Below are 12,397 nucleotides of genomic sequence, written 5' to 3'. Positions count from 1 at the left end.
TCTTGGAAAAGCCTTTCAGGTGGCACTCCCTTGTAGAGATGGTGCTGAGATTCGTCAGAGAGCTGTAGGACCCAAGCAGATACTTGGGCAAGCGAAGGGCATTCAAGATATGACAAGCCACCATCCAGCCTGAGTCTTTTGTTCCTGATCACCCACCCGGGGGAGGGGGCGGGGGGTAGCAGTGTTCTGCAGGTCCTCAGAGCAACCCAAAGGGCCGGGGCAGCATTCATCAGCTTGGTCTCAGTGTCTCCTCCTGGGACCCCCTTCTGATTCATATCAGAACCACTTGTGCTTTTAAAAGCTAACGGTCTCTGTCTTAGTTTGCTTTCTGTGGCTGTGATTCACAACTGACCCCAAACAGGAAAAGGTTTATTTGGCCTTCGGATCATGATTCATTGAGGGACGCTAAAGCCGGGACTGAAGCAGTACCAGTGGTGGCATGCCGCTTACTGGCCGGCTCTTCGTGGCTTGCTCAGCCTGCTTTATTAAACAGCTCAGGCCAAGCTGCCAAGGTGTGGACACCACTGAGAGTGGGCTGAACCTGCCCACATCAATCATTAATCAAGAAGATGCCCCAAAGACACAGGCCAATCTTACAGAGGCAGTTCCTTAATGGAGGTTGCTTCTTTCCAGGTAACGGACAAAAGCTACCCTGCTAGTCCCACGCCTCGAGATTCAAACCTAACATTTGGAGCTATAGATGTGATATGCATGCATGTGTGCATGTATGTGTGCATGTGGGTGCATGTGTGCATGTATGTGTGTGCATGTGTGCATGTATGTGTGTGCGTGTATGTGTGTGTGCATGTGTGTGTGCATGTATGTGTGTGCGTGCGTGCGTGTGTGTTTTGAGGGTGCAGGGCATGTGCATGGATGGTACAGGATAAGTATGAAACAAGACATCCACTGTACTCACTGCATTTGCTGACACCTAAGACTCTTCCAAAAGGCAGTCAGACTGCTCAACGTCAGCTGCCCAAGAGAAGGGACAACATTGTAACACTGGACCAACAGAGAAGGTACAATGTTAGCTTTCATGTTTCAACTGTCTAGGGGAGGTTTACAGCACCAGAGCAGGGAAGGACCGGCTGTAACTAGTGGTCCTTCTTCTCTTTGGTGACTTGCTTCAACCCCGCCTCTTTGTAGGTTACTTTGTACTGTGCACACACTTGTTGTGGGACAGCCCTGAATGACAGCAACATTTCCCATCCCTTGAAGTTAGGAACTACCCCCATAGGGATACATAGAGGGGGTCACAGAAGATAGAGTTGGCTGGGAGATATAGGGACCTTACATATTGGTTGGTCTGTGAGGCGACTGAGGGTTCTCTGCCTTAGAATGAGAACAGAAACCCAGAGAGTGTGAGGACTACAGACACACACACACACACACACACACACACACACACACACAGAGAGAGAGAGAGAGAGAGAGAGAGAGAGAGAGAGAGAGAGAGAGTGTGTTTCTTTGATCTGTAAGGGGTACAGAAGTCCTCAGAATATGGCTGGCACCTCCCTCCCCCAGCCCCTGACCCTGTGAGGTGTCGGAATATTCCATGTATTTACCTCAGTACTCAGAGGCTTTAGTTGAAGCCTCTAGCTTCCAAGTGGTTGGAGTCTTCCAGGTCAGTGCCTGGAGTGGACAGCTGTGTGTTAAGTTACGTTTCCCGTGGGGCCCATGTAACAGTGGCTTGCAGGAGTGACCTCCAGGGAGCGTGTGAATGGAGATAGATACACTCGGAAGGGTTTGTGAGCAGGAAGTCCTCTGCCTGGTGTCCGGACTCCTGGCTGGTGCAGCTCCAGGATGGTGGGGGTGGACACTCTGAGCTGGGCTGTGATGTCTGCTCCTCAGAATGGAGTAGGGATTGGGGTTTCTGCCAGAGACTGGCTAATAGAAAGAAAAGAACCTTCCATCTCGTAGCCAATTGTTTCATGGATTAAGATTTATATAATATGCAAAGACAACCATGAGCAAATACCTCCAGAAAAAAAAAAAAAAAAAAAAAAGACCTCGGAGCAGGCAGATTCAGAGAGATTTCCTTTTTCTTTGAGTACTAGGGATTTTGGAAATCTCTCCAGTGTCTGTGGTTTGCTTTTTGATGAAAATAATATTTTAAGAAAACAGCACACACCCGAGCTGCTAAAGCGATTTGCTTTGCCACTTCCCTCCCGCCTCTGGGGTCCCCATTCCTTAATTGCCCCATCTGTGCCTCTTCCTCCTGGCCCTGCCAGCATGCAGAAGGCTGGCACGGGCTGGGGGCTGTGGGAAAGAGTCTCACTGATGATGAGGGTTGAACGTGAAGAACAGTCCTTTACCCTCTGCCCCCACTGAGAGGGCACAGGGGTGGTGGAACCTTGTCATTTAGTGTTGGGGAGAAGTTCTCTCTTATCTGGCCATTAAGAGTATTAGCCCAGGGGGTGGGGGTTTTCATACCTACCACAGTACCAAATAGCCTCTCTCTGGTCCCCTTCAAGCTCAGAGCTGTCCTTGCAAATGAGGAAAACAACAGAAGAGCTCACCATCAACCAACTCCAGGCCTGCTTGGAAAAGGGGGGGAAAAGTGAGGCAAAAGCTGCAGGGTTGCTTTAAGGAATTCTCACCTTGGAGGGTGGGCTTGAAAACAGAGGGGGGAACCGGGAGGGGAGGGGCTCAGTGGGCTGGAGGGAGAAACCGGCTGGTTATTAAAGAGTGAATTACCTGCTCTAATTATGGGTGCTCTTGAATGACACAGCTCTTGACTGCAGTTTGGGAGTGGCTGTACTTCCCTCCCACATAGGAGGAGAGGGAGCAGGTAAGTCTCCAGTCTGAGGAACCAGCACCACCCCCCACCTCTCTTCCCTATTCATTGTATTGGGGAGGGGGAGGTGTAGACCCCACCCACCCAGCCTGCCACCTCAGTGGAAGTGATGAACACCCCGGCTCCCTCCCCGCACTGGTAGGTGCCAGGACAGGTTGGAAGTTTGCTTTCTTATCCTGGTGGGTTGCCTGTCTTGATTTTGCAGCCCTGATACCCTGGCTTGAAGATTATGTGGACCCTCCCTGTATCCTAGGGATCAATGACTTTTCTTCCCCTCCTGGCAAGGGGAGAGAAAACACACACACACACACACACACACACAGAGCTACACCAGCCACATGTTGGTGACCATCATCCCTTTCCTATGACACTATCTTCGGTGTGGGGCTTCTTTCTGTTGTCTCTGGGGCTTCGTCCCGTTGGGTCTTCCCTGCATGCTCACTTCTTAAACCTATTTCTGAAACTACATCAATCCTACACTGGTCTTCAGAGAGCACGGGGCCAGCATCCCTGTCCAGTCCCTTCCTCACAGCCCTCCCCTCAGGCAACCCGATAACCATGGCATCTACTGAGCGTTCATCGTATAAGCCATCCCGCTCAAAGGGACCCTTGCCCTACTTAAGCTCCTTTTATAGAACGGGGACAACACATCTGGCCCTGCCTACTCCATTGCGCTGCTGTTTAGACCCAAGGAGATGAGCGATCAAAAAGCCCTCAGCCACAGAGGGCCAGACATCTAGGAAGGCGGCGTTTTGTCTCTTGGATTTCATGCTCGCCAGCATATAGCAACGCCTGAGACGGTTCTCTGATTTTTTAGAAAAGGTTTATTTTGGCTCGTGGTTCAAGCAGTTCCAGTCTATGAGTTTGCATTTTAGGGAGTGTGTCAAGGCAGTCGGCTAGGCCACGGTGGGAGCATGCGGTAGGGAAAGGCTGAGTTAGGAGGCAGAAGAGAAAGAGGCAGCAGCTAGGGGCCCACAAGGACATACCACAGTCACCTAAGGACCTCACACCAGGCTCTGGGTCCTACCACCCCCGAGAGTACCTTTGGGGGGCACTCAGTAAACCACAGCAAACAGCCATTCTTGTTTCCGTGTGCTTTTGGTCCTTGTGCTCTGTTAACAAGGCCACAGCTCTTGTGAACCTTCCCGGGATTGTTCTTACCTGTCATCTCCAGGCTTGGGGCTGTTCTTACCTGTCGTCTCCAGGTTCCTCTCGCTCTAGTGAGACAGAGCAGGAGCCCATGCGGTTCTTTTACACAGTGTGTGTGTGAGCCTTGGTGGAGAAGGAGTGAGCTATCTGTACCAGCCTGTTCAGCAAAGTGTGCATCCTCCTGTCTGAGAGCCAAAGCTGCTTGGGGTGTGCGTGCATGTTTGTGTGTGTGTGTTAGTTTTACTTATTGTATGTAAGTACACTGTAGCTAGCTTCAGACACACCAGAAGAGGGCGCCAGATCCCATTACAGATGGTTGTGAGCCACCATATGGTTGCTGGGATTTGAACTCAGGACCTCTGGAAGAGCAGTCAGTGCTCTTAACCACTGAGCCATCTCTCCAGCCCAGTGTTAGTCTTACTGGTGTCCGGAAGTAGGTTTCTGACTGAAGCCTGGTTGGCTTGGGTAGGTTGGAAGCCCTGACTCCAGTTTCAGTAGCACCTGCTGACGTGAACTTGTTGGCTAACGTAGACGGAGGCAGCTGAGGTCCACGAGTACATCGGTGTGGATTTGGTAATGAGATTGCTTTTCCTCAGAGGAGCTGAGTAACACTGTGGAGACCGAGGATACAGCCCACTGCTTTGTATTTATGTTAAAAAGGATTTGTTTTACACCAGTGGTATAGCCTTTGCCACACAAACAGTTGGCCCTGAGTTCCTTCTGTACCGCTGAGAAGGTTCCTGGACCATCCTGCAGCCTCTTTGGTTTAATTATCTGTTACTGGGTACCAACTACCTTAAACACGAGTTCTTAAACCAGCAAACCCTAAGGATGGATGTATCACACGTGTGTCCTGTGCCTGCAGGAGTTTATATGCACCATGTGTGTGCAGGCACCTTTGGAGGCCAGAGGACAGTGAGTTCTCTAGAAGTGGAGTTGTAAGTGTCTGCAAGCCCTCTGATACGGGTGCTGGAAACTGACCTCTGGCCCTCTGTAAGAACGGTATGTACTGTAACCGCTGATGCATCTCTCCAGGCCCAGGCAACAAGCATGTGAACTTATTTCCAACACGGCACATGTCTTCTGGAAGGCAAGCCCCAGGGCCTTGAACTCATCGAAAGATTGCTCGGGCTATAATTACTAGTGTCTTACTGGCCAGTGCAGGTCACGTGGTTGGCCAGGCATGCATGTGCAAAGAGAGTCGTGGGGTTTGAGAAACGAGAGGCGTGTATCATTGGAACCATAAATGCAACAGTTCAGGCAGCACAGCCACTGTCCTCTTTCTTGAGAAGCCAACCTTACTTCATAGAACAGATAGTGCAGCACCCACGGGAGGGCTAGAGTTCACTCTGTAGAGCTGACCCAGAATAGTGTACAGATTTGTAAAAATATTTTTCATTTAATGAGTATACTATCGCTGTCTTCAGACCCACCAGAAGAGGGTGCCAGATCACGTTACAGATTGTGGTGAGCCACCCTGTGGTTGCTGCGACTTGAACTCAGGACCACTGGAAGTGGTCAGTGCTCTTAACCGCTGAGCCATCTCTCCAGCCCCAGTAAACAGTTTTTTTTTTTTTTTTAAACTGGGACTCTGCACTGATGCCCACTCTTCACTCCCAGGGTAGGAATTGCCAGAGGTCACACAAACTCAGGCTCCTCTGTCTTGTGCCAGTCCTCCTCGTGCCCCTGACCTGGGTGCCCAGATTCTGTGTGGTACTGCCTCTTGCTCATTGGTTTTGGTTGAGACCTCCAATGAGGCCTTTCATGAAGATGAAACTCAGCGTCTATTCTGAACATCCTCGGGCTGCCCGTGGGCCCTCTGCTGGCCTCTGCCATGAGTTGGACCTGTATGGAAACACTTGTGCTGCCCGGCTCCCTCCTTTACTCCTCCCTCCTGGTTGTTTGCTGGGGCTCAGCAGTCACATAGTCACCCTCGATTACCTGTCCTTGTCTCTGCTGTGGTGAAGCAGCGTGGTGTCAGTTCCACGCCACGGGCTTGGATATACTTCCGGTCTCTTTGTAGAGCCCGGGGTGGGGGGTGGGGCGCACACTAACTCGGTGCAGATGGACGACTCTTAGTGTTGTGTTGGAATGAGAAATGTTTTCATAGGCTCCTATATTAGAACACACCCCCTGGAGGAGCTTTGGGGAAGTAATGGAAGCTTTAGGAGGTACAGCCTTACAGGTTCCTACCCAGTTCCACTTCCTATTCGTTGGACCGACGGGCCAACTTCCTGTTCCTTGCCTCTAGGCCACGCCTTCCCTGCTATCAAGGACTCTAGCCTTCTGAAACCAGAAGCTACAACAAACTCTTCCTTAAGTAGTTTTAGTCGTGCTGTCACAGCAACAAAAACTCGGTTTACTCGGTATTCCCTGATACCCGTGCTCTGCTCCTGTTTCCCCGGAAGTGCACCCCTCCCCCACACCGGTGTTTCACCTCGCTGCTTTGGTTCCGGCAGGAGGCAGACTGTGTGGTCAGCATCTATACCCATTGTGCTCATCAATACCACCTGTGCTCAGTGGCTGGAAGCGCCATCCTTCTCTCCCTCTCCCTGCAGCCGTGAGGCGGCTCTGCACTGTGCTCAGAGACAGACCAGCTCAGGCGTCCCAGGACGTCCGATTCATCTGCATCCCATGAACTACCATGAGATGCATAGCCTTTTCTAGAGCACAGAATATTCACGCTTTCTGGGGACAGACGGTGATGCCCGAGGAACCAGTAATAGATAGATACGCTCACCTTCAGCAAGGTTCCCAGGCTTGGGGATGGCTAATTTAGCTGTGCAGATTGGAAAGGCATTAAGGGATCCACTTTGCTGGTGCCTCTCTGTGATTGATTGGTACAGAGCTGAAACCCTGGGGTTCCGTTCTCTGTGATCATTAAAGTGATCCAAAGAGCCACTTCCTGCACTCACTCAGGTCTGGGCATATGAAGAATGGTGAGTCAGAGGAGGTATGGTGGCTGGAATTCTGCTCCCCGTGTTCTATGCACGTGGAGAGCCACAGATGTCCCTGGAATCCAATATTCTGTTGTATTTATGTAACTCCAGTAATTGTCGACTCTTCCAGCCTGTACTTACAAAGCGAGGCTACACAGGTCCTATTTATAGCAACAGCATCACCAGCCAGAAATTGATCACCTACAGAGTGTCTCCTGCTTATTTCTGGAACACCTACCGACTGACCCCAGGAATAAGGGTGAGAATGTGGTCACCGTGCAGGGAACATTTCCAGCCTCCCAGCTTTGTCACCTCCATTTCCAGCTCCATCCACAGAGCCAGAACTCTTCTCCAGATTCTGAGGGGCCGCGGAGCGACCCTGCCGGGCCCTGGGCCTTATACATTCTTCTGAGCAGTTGAACTTGGCTCTCCTTGTCTGCTCACAGTTCGGGAGCCCTCAGGAGAAACAGTATGTGTAGACAGTTTCTGGCCTTCACATCTCTAGCTTGAGACCTAACCCAGGGAAGGGAGGGTGGGGGGAAGGAATTAGGGTGTTAACTTCTATGTTCAGCCAGATTCTGAGGAGATAACTGTAGGAAGCCCACTGTAAGCTGAACAAAAGTGGCCATGTATAACAGGTCATCAGGAAAAAAGAGCTATAGGAGGAGGGTGGCAGAGGTAGGCTTCACCCAGGGACCCACTATACTGCACCCTCCTCCCTCCCATCTTCTGCCCCTTCTCTCCTCCCTCCCACAGCCCCCTTCCTTTTAGCTCATTTGCAGCCAGCCCCCTCTCCACATTCCCAGAGAGCTTGATGCACAGGGTCTCCTGTGCCTTCCTTGCCTTGCTTCAGTCAGCTGTTGATAGTAAGGGAGGGGCTGTGCCCTTGGTTGGCTGCACTGGGGTCAGGTACTGGATTCCGTGGGCTGAGGTGAGAATGGCTTACTGCCTGTGTAAGGTGGGTATCCCATCCCCAATGTCTGCTGTCCCCTTGATTTCTGCACCTGCCACATGTCTGCCTGATTCCTGCAAGGAAATGACATGTTTCTCCTATTTCCTGCCTACCATGAGAAGGTAGAAGCCACTGACACAAGCTGGTGGCCTAGTAGGTGCTTCTGTATGCCAATGGCCCCAAACGACACATGGGCCTTTGACCTGTTAATGTGGCTCGCGCCACACTAGTGGGCTGTGTTTGCCCCATCCCTTTCTGATTCAGACACATGGAGGACCCAAGAGCAACATGTATAAGGTGTGGGATAAGAGGCTGCTTCACAGCAGGTGATTGTGATTTGCCTCGTGCTCTAACTGAGGCATGATTTTTTTTCCAGTTGCAGATAGTTTAATTCTGGGTACTCTGAGGTGGGTATAAATGGGAGAGCCCTGAGAGGGTCTGGAAAGGAGGCTGCTGCTCCCCCTGATGCTCCCGGTTGCTGCTGCTTCAGTTTGTCAAATGTCCATGAGCAAAGAGACAAGGATAAGAAGTTGGAGAGATCCTATGAAGACTGGACTTGTCCCCCAAGGAACTCAACACCCCTAATCAGCAGGAAGAAGCCTAAAGAGGCTTTGCCCCCCATCCCCTCTAACCTTTCTCTCCTACCTAGTGTTAAAGGGTTAGAAAGGAGGGTGGAACAGGGTTGCAAGGGAGATAGAGATATAAGAACCCATTAGGTCGCTAAACAAATATTGCAACAGAGGCCCTTTCCCCTTCCTCCCCATTCTCTCGGGGGCAGAGCAAAGGCTAGATGCCCACAGGAAAGGCTGAGCTGTATCTGGCTGCTTCCAGTAGGCATAACCAGTCCAGCTAAGACCTTGATCTCTAAGGCACCAGAACATCCCTCTTCCAGCTGGGCCTCCCTGCCTTGGTCTCTCTGTGCTCCTCTGAGGCCTCCAGCTTCTTTCAAGTTGATGAGAAGGACTTGGGTGTGCAGCAGAGCCCAGAGATAGCCCATCAGCATCTGCCTGAGGCACTTGTACTTCTCTAAAGACTCAAGCTCTCCGGAACCCTTACCTTTAGTTTCTCTCTTGTGTCATTCCTTTTGTGGAGCACAGGTGCTTGCTGGGGGAAGAGGAGGACAACAGTCAGAACGGGGAGTGGGGTGGGTGGTGGTCCCTGGGACTCTTTCCTGGCACCAGTGAGGGTGGGTCAGCCTCTGGATCTTGCTGAGCTGCGGGAACCAGCTGGAAGCCATTCCACTGAATGCCAGGACAGAGTAAATTGGAATCTCTCCTCGCCTCCCTCCTCCCCCTCCCCCTCTCCCCTCCCCCTCCCCCTCTCCCCCCTCCCCTCCTCCCTCTCTCCTCCCTCTCCTCTCTCTCTCCTCTCCCTCTCCTCCCCCTCTACCCTTCCCTTTCCCTTCCCCCTCCCTCACCCTCTTGTCCCTCTTCCTCCCCTTCCCCTTCTCCCTTCCCCTCCCTCTCCTCTCCCCCTTCCCTTCCCCCTTCCTTTCCCCCTTTCCTCCCTCATCCTCCTCCCCTCCCTTTCACCCTCTCTTTCTCCTCTCCCTCCCCTCCACTCCTCTTCCCTTCCTTCCCCTCCCTCTCTCCTGTGCTTCCTTCTCTCTAGTACTTTCTCCCCACCGGCTGAAAGCACCCAGCAGCACCTTGGCCAGCTCTGCTTGTCAACCCCACCTTACTGCAAGCCACAAAGCATCAATGTCCCCTCAGGGGAGTGACAGTCCAAGAAGCTACTTGCTTTCAGAGTGTCACAGCCTTCCCAGGCCTGCCACCTTCATGTGAGGAACTTCCCTGGAGCCAGACCTGACAGAGACCTCGCTGGGAGGTAATCTTCCCCAGGCAGAGGAGTGCTGCCTTCTCAGGCATGAGAGTGCTTGCCTGTCAGCGGCTGCTGAGCTAGCTAGCGAGCACTAATTGGGGGGTTTTGTCTGGGAAGTGTCAGCAGGACTTGTTGAGTCCTATTAGAAGCCATCTGAGAGCGACAAACACTGAGGACCTCCTTGCTTAATCTCTGCCTACCACAGAGGCTTGATCAGGAGCCTCCCCATGGGCAGAAGGTAGTGTTGTGTTGTGGAAGGCATCAGGGCCACTCTCCAGATTAGGGGGAATGGGGCCACATAGCTCAGCTACAGCGGGACTGAAATACAGCCGGGGTGGCTTGCATTTTCTGCAAGCCGGATGGTAGTGCCTGCATGAACTTCAGAAATCCAGGCCTTGGAGGGCTACACTGGCTGCCCACTCTTTGGCCCTGGTCCCATATGCAGTCCTGGGTCCTTCCTTTTGGGCAGTAGCAACAGACAACAGATGCACACATTAAAGTTCCGTGGGACAGCAGGAGGACAAGTGGGCACTGCTGCTGATCGGACGAGCTTCAGGAAGTGGCTCTTGTTCCTCCGCTCCTGGGCTACACACATTTCCTTCTTCACTGTCCTTCCTAGGGGTCTCCACAAACAGCTTTCCCTGTCAGCACTGGCTAATTCTGTGAGGGTCAAGGCACCGGAGGGTCACAACATGGAGGGTCATGTTGATGAAGGAGCTTGCCGAGCTCCAGGCTGGTGAGCTCTGCCAAGCTTCAGTCCCAGGCTCTCCACTTCAGACTGTTTATAACCTCCCCATCCTCTGCCTCCTCCCACCCGCCCCTCCTCCTCTCCCTCCTCTCATCCCGCCCCCGCCTCCTCTCTTTCCCTCCCCTATCCCTCCCCGGCCTCCTCCCCTCCCCTGCCCCGCCCCCTGCCTCCTCCTCACTCCCTGCTCACCCATCTGGCAGCCACTCCTGGATGACCCTGAAGGCCTAATGAATGGTGCCAGTCTCCGTTCCAGTTTTAATTATGCAGCGGGGGTCGTTTCCCGCTCTCCTCTCTGAGAAGCAGATCTGAAGCTTAGGATTTTTAGGAAAAGGGTGTCATACAGTTTGAAAACAGGGCTGCCAAGCGCCTCTGGCGGAAGCAGTTAGGGAACGGAATGCTGCGTCTCACGAGTGTTTGTCAGCAGTCTGAGGAAGATAAGTGGGGGGGATCTGAGAGGAAATCTTCCGGAAACATTGGTAATTTGGTCAGATTATTTGCTCTTCCAACCAAGCATGTACTCCTCTCTTCAGAGTCCAGGCTGGAACAGGGAACTGCTGGGTCCTAGCCTGAGACAGAGGAAGCTCTGCGGCTTGCATTCATTATCTTGTGCAGGCCTGGGAGCTTGGAGGACAGTATTAAAAAAAAGGGGAAGACATTTTTCCCCCAGGGACAAGCACACAGCCTCAAAAGGCACCTATAGACTTGATAGTTCTAGTTTTTTTATTTTTATTTATTTTAATGTGTTTGGGGTGTTTTGCCGGCTTGTATGCTGGTATACCATGCAGTTCCCACAGAGGCCAGAAGAGGGCGTCAGAGGTCTGGAGTGGCAGAAGATTGTGAGCTGCCATGTGGGTGCTGGGAATTGAAAGCAGATTCTTTGGAAGAGCAGCCAGTGCTTGTAACCACTGAGTCATCTCTCCAGCCCCAGAGGTTCTTTGACATACAGCTCCAATCCCTCCAGTGACCCCAGGCTAACGACAGGAGTCTGTATTTGTGAAGTGTCGTGTTCATGTACCCAAGGTGCCCGTGGGTCAGAGTTGGCATCTTGCTCAAGCCCTGGTTTCGTGGTACAGGTAGGGTGAGGAAGACCCAGATAAGGAATATTTGTGGCCACATCATTTCTAGCTGTCTAGCTCTGCATAAAAGGGCCCAACAAATGTTGACTTCCTTTGCTGTTTGAAATGAGGCGGATGTGGCCAAACAGACTGTATTATCAAGAAGTAGGGATTCACCGTCTGTGAGTCACAGACACAGACACCAGTCACGTCTGGAATCTCCTATTATGACTCCAAGCTACCTTCACACAGCAGAGTTAAGCAGCTTTTTCAATTGGATATCTCAAAAAGCAAGTCTGATCTCTCTCTGCATATAAATTCCTGCATACTTCTGGACTTACAGGGAACACATATGCAACCCCACCGTGAGCTGAAACTACTCTGAGACAAACTGCATTTATTGGACCTTCTCTATGGACCGGCAGTATGGGCTAACCTATGCTCAGCAGTCTTAACGTGAGATAGAGTAGGCCAAAGATACCCAACAGAATAGCTCACTGGGTACCTGTGTCCGAAAATACTAGCCACCAAGTAGACTGTTGCCTGTTGGTACATGTAATCACATGACTGCCTAGGAACAGCTGCCACCTAGCTTGAGATGATGCCATACTGTGTGTTACAGAATCCAAATGGAGGGTATGGTTCTATGAATGCAGAATGTTGAAGCTTTTGTAAAGGTGGAAATCATCCGTCACATGGGTAACCATCTAACACATGCGCACACACGCGTGTGGGGATATGTATGTGCATAAACACCCATTCCTTTTCTCTTTCTCTTCCAGGGTTATCTTCTGGGTTTTTGAAATTGGAGCCCTGACCCTCCTTCCAGGGTCGCTGTGAAGACTGGGAAGACTGACTCTCAGGAAATCCTGAGCACAGCACACAGTAGGTACTCAGTTACAAGCTGATCTGCACCACCAGCTGTTTCCTCACTAC

The 12,397-nt window shown here is 51.7% G+C and overlaps 1 long non-coding RNA gene across 1 annotated transcript in view; it reads left to right on the top strand.

The window, feature by feature from the left end:
• Nucleotides 1–12,397, top strand: part of LOC102555284 (uncharacterized) — a 218,096-nt gene that overhangs the window by 7,942 nt on the left and 197,757 nt on the right. Inside the window, exon 2 of the long non-coding RNA XR_015641042.1 lies at nt 12,244–12,346. This is a non-coding gene — a long non-coding RNA (uncharacterized LOC102555284). The remainder of the gene's footprint in view (nt 1–12,243; nt 12,347–12,397) is intronic.

Source organism: Rattus norvegicus, chromosome 17 (genome assembly GCF_021556685.1).
Source record: "Rattus norvegicus strain SHRSP/BbbUtx chromosome 17, alternate assembly SHRSP_T2T, whole genome shotgun sequence".
NCBI classification, from domain to species: domain Eukaryota; kingdom Metazoa; phylum Chordata; class Mammalia; order Rodentia; family Muridae; genus Rattus; species Rattus norvegicus.
This window is presented reverse-complemented; position numbering and strand designations above follow the sequence as displayed.